This window comes from Engystomops pustulosus, chromosome 6 (assembly GCF_040894005.1).
Source record: "Engystomops pustulosus chromosome 6, aEngPut4.maternal, whole genome shotgun sequence".
NCBI lineage: Eukaryota > Metazoa > Chordata > Amphibia > Anura > Leptodactylidae > Engystomops > Engystomops pustulosus.
In genome coordinates, this window is record NC_092416.1 from 4,727,952 (window position 1) to 4,740,376 (window position 12,425).

Consider the following 12,425-nt stretch of genomic DNA (forward strand, 5'->3'; position numbering starts at 1 on the left):
ATACATAACACTGGCTGCAGAGAGCACAGAGCACAGCAGTGTGAGGTCTGATTACACATCTCTCCAGGGACAGTATATAACACTGGCTGCAGAGAGCACAGAGCACAGCAGTGTGAGGTCTGATTAGACATCTCTCCAGGACAATACATAACACTGGCTGCAGAGAGCACAGAGCACAGCAGTGTGAGGTCTGATTACACATCTCTCCAGGGACAGTATATAACACTGGCTGCAGAGAGCACAGAGCACAGCAGTGTGAGGTCTGATTACACATCTCTCCAGGGACAATACATAACACTGGCTGCAGAGAGCACAGAGCACAGCAGTGTGAGGTCTGATTACACATCTCTCCAGGGACAATACATAACACTGGCTGCAGAGAGCTCAGAGCACAGCAGTGTGAGGTCTGATTACACATCTCTCCAGGGACAATACATAACACTGGCTGCAGAGAGCACAGACCACAGCAGTGTGAGGTCTGATTACACATCTCTCCAGGGACAATACATAACACTGGCTGCAGAGAGCACAGGGCACAGCAGTGTGAGGTCTGATTACACATCTCTCCAGGGACAATACATAACACTGGCTGCAGGGAGCACAGAGCACAGCAGTGTGAGGTCTGATTACACATCTCTCCAGGGACAATACATAACACTGGCTGCAGAGAGCACAGAGCACAACAGTGTGAGGTCTGATTACACATCTCTCCAGGGACAATACATAACACTGGCTGCAGAGAGCACAGAGCACAGCAGTGTAAGGTCTGATTACACATCTCTCCAGGGACAATACATAACACTGGCTGCAGAGAGCACAGAGCACAGCAGTGTGAGGTCTGATTACACATCTCTCCAGGGACAATACATAACACTGGCTGCAGAGAGCACAGAGCACAGCAGTGTGAGGTCTGATCACACTTCTCTCCAGGGACAATACATAACACCGTCTGCAGAGAGCACAGAGCACAGCAGTGTGAGGTCTGATTACACATCTCTCCAGGGACAATACATAACACTGGCTTCAGAGCGCACAGAGCACAGCAGTGTGAGGTCTGATTACACATCTCTCCAGGGACAATACATAACACTGGCTGCACAGAGCACATAGCACAGCAGTGTGAGGTCTGATTACACATCTCTCCAGGGACAATACATAACACTGGCTGCAGAGAGCACAGCAGTGTGAGGTCTGATTACACATCTCTCCAGGGACAGTATATAACACTGGCTGCAGAGAGCACAGAGCACAGCAGTGTGAGGTCTGATTACACATCTCTCCAGGACAATACATAACACTGGCTGCAGAGAGCACAGAGCACAGCAGTGTGAGGTCTGATTACACATCTCTCCAGGGACAGTATATAACACTGGCTGCAGAGAGCACAGAGCACAGCAGTGTGAGGTCTGATTACACATCTCTCCAGGGACAATACATAACACTGGCTGCAGAGAGCACAGAGCACAGCAGTGTGAGGTCTGATTACACATCTCTCCAGGGACAATACATAACACTGGCTGCAGAGAGCTCAGAGCACAGCAGTGTGAGGTCTGATTACACATCTCTCCAGGGACAATACATAACACTGGCTGCAGAGAGCACAGACCACAGCAGTGTGAGGTCTGATTACACATCTCTCCAGGGACAATACATAACACTGGCTGCAGAGAGCACAGGGCACAGCAGTGTGAGGTCTGATTACACATCTCTCCAGGGACAATACATAACACTGGCTGCAGGGAGCACAGAGCACAGCAGTGTGAGGTCTGATTACACATCTCTCCAGGGACAATACATAACACTGGCTGCAGAGAGCACAGAGCACAGCAGTGTGAGGTCTGATTACACATCTATCCAGGGACAATACATAACACTGGCTGCAGAGAGCACAGAGCACAACAGTGTGAGGTCTGATTACACATCTCTCCAGGGACAATACATAACACTGGCTGCAGAGAGCACAGAGCACAGCAGTGTAAGGTCTGATTACACATCTCTCCAGGGACAATACATAACACTGGCTGCAGAGAGCACAGAGCACAGCAGTGTGAGGTCTGATTACACATCTCTCCAGGGACAATACATAACACTGGCTGCAGAGAGCACAGAGCACAGCAGTGTGAGGTCTGATCACACTTCTCTCCAGGGACAATACATAACACCGTCTGCAGAGAGCACAGAGCACAGCAGTGTGAGGTCTGATTACACATCTCTCCAGGGACAATACATAACACTGGCTTCAGAGCGCACAGAGCACAGCAGTGTGAGGTCTGATTACACATCTCTCCAGGGACAATACATAACACTGGCTGCACAGAGCACATAGCACAGCAGTGTGAGGTCTGATTACACATCTCTCCAGGGACAATACATAACACTGGCTGCAGAGAGCACAGCAGTGTGAGGTCTGATTACACATCTCTCCAGGGACAGTATATAACACTGGCTGCAGAGAGCACAGAGCACAGCAGTGTGAGGTCTGATTACACATCTCTCCAGGACAATACATAACACTGGCTGCAGGGAGCACAGAGCACAGCAGTGTGAGGTCTGATTACACATCTCTCCAGGGACAGTATATAACACTGGCTGCAGAGAGCACAGAGCACAGCAGTGTGAGGTCTGATTACACATCTCTCCAGGTACAATACATAACACTGGCTGCAGAGAGCACAGAGCACAGCAGTCTGAGGTCTGATTACACATCTCTCCAGGGACAGTATATAACACTGGCTGCAGAGAGCACAGAGCACAGCAGTGTGAGGTCTGATTACACATCTCTGCAGGGACAGTACATAACACTGGCTGCAGAGAGCACAGAGCACAGCAGTGTGAGGTATGATTACACATCTCTCCAGGGACAATACATAACACTGGCTGCAGAGAGCACAGAGCACAGCAGTCTGAGGTCTGATTACACATCTCTCCAGGGACAGTATATAACACTGGCTGCAGAGAGCACAGAGCACAGCAGTGTGAGGTCTGATTACACATCTCTGCAGGGACAGTACATAACACTGGCTGCAGAGAGCACAGAGCACAGCAGTGTGAGGTATGATTACACATCTCTCCAGGGACAATACATAACACTGGCTGCAGAGAGCACAGAGCACAGCAGTGTGAGGTCTGATTACACATCTCTCCAGGGACAGTACATAACACTGGCTGCAGACAGCACAGAGCACAGCAGTGTGAGGTCTGATTACACATCTCTCCAGGGACAATACATAACACTGGCTGCAGAGAGCACAGAGCACAGCAGTGTGAGGTCTGATTACACATCTCTCCAGGGACAATACAGAACATTGGCTGCAGAGCGCACAGAGCACAGCAGTGTGAGGTCTGATTACACATCTCTCCAGGGGCAGTACATAGCACTGGCTGCAGAGAGCACAGAGCACAGCAGTGATAGGTGAGGGGTCACATCCAGGCGAATCTCTGGTGGTCGCTCATCCAGAGCTGAAAGCTACAACCTCTATAGTAAACTACAGCCCCCCATACGCCCCTATATCTCAGGCTGCGGTTAGGGGGCATGTGGGGGGGGGCAGTAATTTATGATATGAAGAGATTTAATGTCGTGATAATCCACAATGATGGGAACGTGCATCACCACCCCCATCATCCTCCGGAAATCTGATTAGAGTTATTCCTCATTACATTATTCCCAATATCAGCCTCATCACTGCAGATTATCTCATCCCAGAGACCTCGGAGAAACTCGGGATCAGATGAGGACGGAAACCATCAGCATCTCATATATACAGATCCCGAGAGAGACCCAGGAACACCCTATATACTGAACTCAGACCTGACCCCCTTATATACACGCCACAGACCTGACCCGCCCTATATACACACCCCAGACCTGACCCACCCTATATACACACCCCAGACCCAGGCCCACCCTATATACACACCCCAGACCCAGGCCCACCCTATATACACGCCCCAGACCTGACCCCCCTATATACTGACCCCAGACCTGACCCCCCTATATACACGCCCCAGACCTGACCCACCCTATATACTGACCCCAGACCTGACCCCCCTATATACAGACCCCGAGAGAGACCCAGGAACACCCTATATACAGACCCCAGACCTGACCCCCCTATATACTGACCCCAGACCTGACCCCCCTATATACACGCCCCAGACCTGACCCACCCTATATACAGACCCCAGACCTGACCCCCCTATATACACGCCCCAGACCTGACCAACCCTATATACACACCCCAGACCTGACCCACCCTATATACTGACCCCAGACCTGACCCACCCTATATACACACCCCAGACCTGACCCACCCTATATACACACCCCAGACCTGACCAACCCTATATACACGCCCCAGACCTGACCCACCCTATATACTGACCCCAGACCTGACCCACCCTATATACACACCCCAGACCTGACCCACCCTATATACACACCCCAGGCCTGACCCACCTATATACACACCCCAGACCTGACCAACCCTATATACACACCCCAGACCTGACCCACCCTATATACACGCCCCAGACCCAGGCCCACCCTATATACTGACCCCAGACCTGACCCACCCTATATACACACCCCAGACCTGACCCTCCCTATATACACGCCCCAGACCTGACCCACCCTATATACACACCCCAGACCTGACCCTCCCTATATACACACCCCAGGCCTTACCCACCCTATATACACGCCCCAGACCTGACCCTCCCTATATACACGCCCCAGACCTGACCCACCTATATACACGCCCAGGCCTGACCCACCCTATATACACGCCCCAGACCTGACCCACCCTATATACTGACCCCAGACCTGACCCACCCTATATACACACCCCAGACCTGACCCACCCTATATACACGCCCCAGATCTGACCCACCCTATATACACACCGCAGACCTGACCCACCCTATATACACACCGCAGACCTGACCCCCCTATATACACACCCCAGACCTGACCCCCCTATATACACGCCCCAGGCCTGACCCACCCTATATACACACCCCAGACCTGACCAACCCTATATACACACCCCAGACCTGACCCACCCTATATACACGCCCCAGACCTGACCCACCCTATATACACGCCCCAGACCTGACCCCCCTATATACACGCCCCAGACCTGACCCCCCTATATACACGCCCCAGACCTGACCCCCCTATATACACACCCCAGACCTGACCCACCCTATATACACACCCCAGACCTGACCCACCCTATATACACACCGCAGACCTGACCCCCCTATATACACACCCCAGACCTGACCCACCCTATATACACACCCCAGACCTGACCCCCCTATATACACACACCAGACCTGACCCACCCTATATACACACCCCAGACCTGACCCACCCTATATACTGACCCCAGACCTGACCCACCTATATACACACCCCAGACCTGACCCCCCTATATACACACCCCAGACCTGACCCCCCTATATACACACCCCAGGCCTGACCCACCCTATATACACACACCAGACCTGACCCACCCTATATACACACCCCAGACCTGACCCACCCTATATACTGACCCCAGACCTGACCCACCTATATACACACCCCAGACCTGACCCCCCTATATACACACCCCAGACCTGACCCCCCTATATACACACCCCAGGCCTGACCCACCCTATATACACACCCCAGGCCTGACCCACCCTATATACACGCCCCAGATCTGACCCACCCTATATACACACCCCAGGCCTGGCCCACCCTATATACACACCCCAGACCTGACCCTCCCTATATACACGCCCCAGACCTGACCCACCTATATACACACCCCAGACCTGACCCACCCTATATACACACCCCAGGCCTGGCCCACCCTATATACACACCCCAGACCTGACCCTCCCTATATACACGCCCCAGACCTGACCCACCTATATACACACCCCAGACCTGACCCACCTATATACACACCCCAGATCTGACCCACCCTATATACACGCCCCAGACCCAGGCCCCCCCTATATACACACCCCAGACCTGACCCACCCTATATACACACCCCAGACCTGACCTACCTCGTATACTCACCCTAGACCTGACCCACCCTATATACACACCCCAGACCTGACCCACCTATATACACACCCCAGACCTGACCCACCCTATATACACACCCCAGGCCTGACCCCCCTATATACACACCCCAGACCTGACCCCCCTATATACACGCCCCAGGCCTGACCCACCTATATACACACCCCAGACCTGACCAACCCTATATACACACCCCAGACCTGACCCACCCTATATACACGCCCCAGACCTGACCCACCCTATATACTGACCCCAGACCTGACCCACCCTATATACTGACCCCAGACCTGACCAACCCTATATACACACCCCAGACCTGACCCACCCTATATACACACCCCAGACATGACCCACCTATATACACACCCCAGGCCTGACCCACCCTATATACACACCCCAGACCTGACCCTCCCTATATACACACCCCAGACCTGACCCTCCCTATATACAGACCCCAGACCCGACCCTCCCTATATATAGACCTCTGACCTGACCCACCCTATATACAGACAGGGGCCTATATACAACATTGGGACAAATACACATCATCACAATTATGTCACGTATAGTATCTGTCATGTATCTGGATCAACAGAACCTCGCTGGTGCCATCGTCTACACCAGAGCCGGGTACTGGGCTTCTATCTATCTGTGACCGGCCGTGTGAGACTGATAATAGATGTCCCTGACCACCCGTCCACTACCACATGTGGCCCCATAGGACAATGGACAATGTGTAAGGGGTTAACTTATCTATAGAAACAATGACACCAGGACCAGAACCCGCTCCGTCTATCGTCCTGGAGTATGGTGATACGTAACCTGGGAATCACACTATTCCTAGAAGACAATTGCTTAACTAACAACTCCGCGAGCAGGAAGCTGGCAGGTGTGATGTGGTGCCCGCGGCTTCCCCTGGCTCTACGCTCTCTCTGGTTCTGCCAGCAGACGGCAGTCACAGAAAAACCTGAGAAAACACCAGATTATAGCAGAACATCCGGCGCCGAGTGTGGATGGAGCCCAATGCTGCAAATCACGTGTCAGGTTGTGTACCGGTGCCAGGCCGCCCCTCCCCCACTGCCCTGGCATCATGTGCACAGCAATGCAGAGGACCAGGAATCCATCTATAGGGAATCTCCTCCCCCCCGAATCCACCACCGGCTATGAATGAAGGAGTCCTGGCACCTACCCCAAACCTGTGACCATCCCCCGGCACACTATGGACACATTTATTACACTGCAAAGTGCTTATACATGTATATATAAAGTGATACACACATATACACACATACATACACACACACATACATACATACACACATACATCACACATACACAAGTGCAGTACTGTTTTTCCCTGAAAATAAGACATTGGGGCACATTTACTTACCCGGTCCCTGGAGTTCACCTTCTTCTTCCTGGTGCATGTAAGTGCATTGTCCGTGTATAATGCGCTGTGCAGGGAGTCACTAAGATCCTGCGCCAATATCCTGCATGTGTCGCTTCCCTGCTCAGGTCCCCGGAGTTCACCTTCTTCTTCCTGGTGCATGTAAGTGCATTGTCCGTGTATAATGCGCTGTGCGGGGAGTCACTAAGATCCTGCGCCCGATATCCTGCATGTGTCGCTTCCTCGCTCAGGTCCCCGGAGTTCACCTTCTTCTTCCTGGTGCATGTAAGTGCATTGTCCGTGTATAATGCGCTGCGCGGGGAGTCACTAAGATCCTGCGCCCGATATCCTGCATGTGTGGCTTCCCCGCTCAGGTCCCCGGAGTTCACCTTCTTCTTCCTGGTGCATGTGAGTGCATTGTCCGTGTATAATGTGCTGTGCGGGGAGTCACTAAGATCCTGCATCCGATATCCTGCATGTGTCACTTCCCCGCTCAGGTCCCCGGAGTTCACCTTCTTCTTCCTGGTGCATGTAAGTGCATTGTCCGTGTATAATGCGCTGTGCGGGGAGTCACTAAAATCCTGCGCCCGATATCCTGCATGTGTCGCTTCCCTGCTCAGGTCCCCGGAGTTCCCCTTCTTCTTCCTGGTGCATGTAAGTGCATTGTCCGTGTATAATGCGCTGTGCGGGGAGTCACTAAGATCCTGCGCCAATATCCTGCATGTGTCGCTTCCCTGCTCAGGTCCCCGGAGTTCACCTTCTTCTTCCTGGTGCATGTAAGTGCATTGTCCGTGTATAATGTGCTGTGCGGGGAGTCACTAAGATCCTGCGCCCGATATCCTGCATGTGTCGCTTCCCCGCTCAGGTCCCCGGAGTTCACCTTCTTCTTCCTGGTGCATGTAAGTGCATTGTCCGTGTATAATGCGCTGTGCGGGGAGTCACTAAGATCGTGCTCCTGATGTCCTGCATGTGTCGCTTCCCCGCTCAGGTCCCTGGAGTTCACCTTCTTCTTCCTGGTGCATGTAAGTGCATTGTCCGTGTATAATGCGCTGTGCGGGGAGTCACTAAGATCGTGCACCCGATATCCTGCATGTGTCGCTTCCCCGCTCAGGTCCCTGGAGTTCACCTTCTTCTTCCTGGTGCATGTAAGTGCATTGTCCGTGTATAATGCGCTGTGCGGGGAGTCACTAAGATCCTGCGCCCGATATCCTGCATGTGTCGCTTCCCCGCTCAGGTCCCCGGTGTTCACCTTCTTCTTCCTGGTGCATGTAAGTGCATTGTCCGTGTATAATGTGCTGTGCGGGGAGTCACTTTGATCCTGCACCCGATATCCTGCATGTGTCGCTTCCCCGCTCAGGTCCCAGGAGTTCACCTTCTTCTCCCTGGTGCATGTAAGTGCATTGTCCGTGTATAATACGCTGTGCGGGGAGTCACTAAGATCCTGCGCCAATATCCTGCATGTGTCACTTCCCCGCTCAGGTCCCCGGAGTTCACCTTCTTCTTCCTGGTGCATGTAAGTGCATTGTCCGTGTATAATGCGCTGTGCGGGGAGTCACTAAGATCCTGCGCCCGATATCCTGCATGTGTCACTTGCCCGCTCAGGTCCCCGGAGTTCACCTTCTTCTTCCTGGTGCATGTAAGTGCATTGTCCGTGTATAATGCGCTGTGCGGGGAGTCACTAAGATCCTGCGTCCGATATCCTGCATGTGTCACTTCCCCGCTCAGGTCCCCGGAGTTCACCTTCTTCTTCCTGGTGCATGTAAGCGCATTGTCCATGTATAATGCGCTGTGCGGGGAGTCACTAAGATCCTGCACCCGATATCCTGCATGTGTCGCTTCCCCGCTCAGGTCCCCGGAGTTCACCTTCTTCTTCCTGGTGCATGTAAGTGCATTGTCCGTGTATAATGCGCTGTGCGGGGAGTCACTAAGATCGTGCGCCCGATATGCTGCATGTGTCACTTCCCCGCTCAGGTCCCCGGAGTTCACCTTCTTCTTCCTGGTGCATGTAAGTGCATTGTCCGTGTATAATGCGCTGTGCGGGGAGTCACTAAGATCCTGCCCCCGATATCCTGCATGTGTCACTTCCCCGCTCAGGTCCCCGGAGTTCAGCTTCTTCTTCCTGATGCATGTAAGTGCATTATCCGTGTATAATGCGCTGTGCGGGGAGTCACTAAGATCCTGCGCCCGATATCCTGCATGTGTCGCTTCCCCGCTCAGGTCTCTGGAGTTCACCTCCTTCTTCCTGGTGCATGTAAGTGCATTGTCCGTGTATAATGCGCTGTGCGGGGAGTCACTAAGATCCTGCGCCCGATATCCTGCATGTGTCGCTTCCCCGCTCAGGTCCCCGGAGTTCACCTTCTTCTTCCTGGTGCATGTAAGTGCATTGTCCGTGTATAATGCGCTGTGCGGGGAGTCACTAAGATCCTGCACCCGATATCCTGCATGTGTCGCTTCCCCGCTCAGGTCCCAGGAGTTCAACTTCTTCTTCCTGGTGCATGTAAGTGCATTGTCCGTGTATAATGCGCTGTGCGGGGAGTCACTAAGATCGTGCGCCCGATATGCTGCATGTGTCACTTCCCCGCTCAGGTCCCCGGAGTTCACCTTCTTCTTCCTGGTGCATGTAAGTGCATTGTCCGTGTATAATGCGCTGTGCGGGGAGTCACTAAGATCCTGCCCCCGATATCCTGCATGTGTCACTTCCCCGCTCAGGTCCCCGGAGTTCAGCTTCTTCTTCCTGATGCATGTAAGTGCATTGTCCGTGTATAATGCGCTGTGCGGGGAGTCACTAAGATCCTGCACCCGATATCCTGCATGTGTCGCTTCCCCGCTCAGGTCCCAGGAGTTCAACTTCTTCTTCCTGGTGCATGTAAGTGCATTGTCCGTGTATAATGCGCTGTGCGGGGAGTCACTAAGATCGTGCGCCCGATATGCTGCATGTGTCACTTCCCCGCTCAGGTCCCCGGAGTTCACCTTCTTCTTCCTGGTGCATGTAAGTGCATTGTCCGTGTATAATGCGCTGTGCGGGGAGTCACTAAGATCCTGCCCCCGATATCCTGCATGTGTCACTTCCCCGCTCAGGTCCCCGGAGTTCAGCTTCTTCTTCCTGATGCATGTAAGTGCATTGTCCGTGTATAATGCGCTGTGCGGGGAGTCACTAAGATCCTGCGCCCGATATCCTGCATGTGTCGCTTCCCCGCTCAGGTCTCTGGAGTTCACCTCCTTCTTCCTGGTGCATGTAAGTGCATTGTCCGTGTATAATGTGCTGTGCGGGGAGTCACTAAGATCCTGCGCCCGATATCCTGCATGTGTCGCTTCCCCGCTCAGGTCCCCGTAGTTCACCTTCTTCTTCCTGGTGCATGTAAGTGCATTGTCCGTGTATAATGCGCTGTGCGGGGAGTCACTAAGATCCTGCACCCGATATCCTGCATGTGTCGCTTCCCCGCTCAGGTCCCCAGAGTTCACCTTCTTCTTCCTGGTGCATGTAAGTGCATTGTCCGTGTATAATGCGCTGTGCGGGGAGTCACTAAGATCCTGCGCCCGATATCCTGCATGTGTCGCTTCCCCGCTCAGGTCCCCAGAGTTCACCTTCTTCTTCCTGGTGCATGTAAGTACATTGTCCGTGTATAATGCGCTGTGCGGGGAGTCACTAAGATCCTGCGCCCGATATCCTGCATGTGTCGCTTCCCCGCTCAGGTCCCCGGAGTTCACCTTCTTCTTCCTGGTGCATGTAAGTGCATTGTCCGTGTATAATGCGCTGTGCGGGGAGTCACTAAGATCGTGCTCCTGATATCCTGCATCTGTCACTTCCCCGCTCAGGTCCCCGGAGTTCCCCTTCTTCTTCCTGGTGCATGTAAGTGCATTGTCCGTGTATAATGCGCTGTGCGGGGAGTCACTGAGATCCTGCGCCCGATATCCTGCATGTGTCGCTTCCCCGCTCAGGTCCCTGGAGTTCACCTCCTTCTTCCTGGTGCATGTAAGTGCATTGTCCGTGTATAATGCGCTGTGCGGGGAGTCACTAAGATCCTGCCCCCGATATCCTGCATGTGTCACTTCCCCGCTCAGGTCCCTGGAGTTCACCTCCTTCTTCCTGGTGCATGTAAGTGCATTGTCCGTGTATAATGCGCTGTGCGGGGGGTCACTAAGATCGTGCGCCCGATATCCTGCATGTGTCGCTTCCCTGCTCAGGTCCCCGGAGTTCACCTTCTTCTTCCTGGTGCATGTAAGTGCATTGTCCGTGTATAATGCACTGTGCGGGGAGTCACTAAGATCCTGCGCCCGATATCCTGCATGTGTCACTTCCCCGCTCAGGTCCCTGGAGTTCACCTCCTTCTTCCTGGTGCATGTAAGTGCATTGTCCGTGTATAATGCGCTGTGCGGGGGGTCACTAAGATCGTGCGCCCGATATCCTGCATGTGTCGCTTCCCTGCTCAGGTCCCCGGAGTTCACCTTCTTCTTCCTGGTGCATGTAAGTGCATTGTCCGTGTATAATGCGCTGTGCGAGGAGTCACTAAGATCCTGCACCCGATATCCTGCATGTGTCGCTTCCTCGCTCAGGTCCCCGGAGTTCACCTTCTTCTTCCTGGTGCATGTAAGTGCATTGTCCGTGTATAATGCGCTGTGCGGGGAGTCACTAAGATCCTGCACCTGATATCCTGCATGTGTCGCTTCCCCGCTCAGGTCCCTGGAGTTCACCTCCTTCTTCCTGGTGCATGTAAGTGCCTTGTCCATGTATAATGCGCTGTGCGGGGAGTCACTTTGATCCTGCACCCGATATCCTGCATGTGTCACTTCCCTGCTCAGGTCCCCGGAGTTCCCCTTCTTTTTCCTGGTGCATGTAAGTGCATTGTCCGTGTATAATGCACTGTGCGGGGAGTCACTAAGATCCTGCGCCCGATATCCTGCATGTGTCTCTTCCCTGCTCAGGTCCCCGGAGTTCACCTTCTTCCTCCTGGTGCA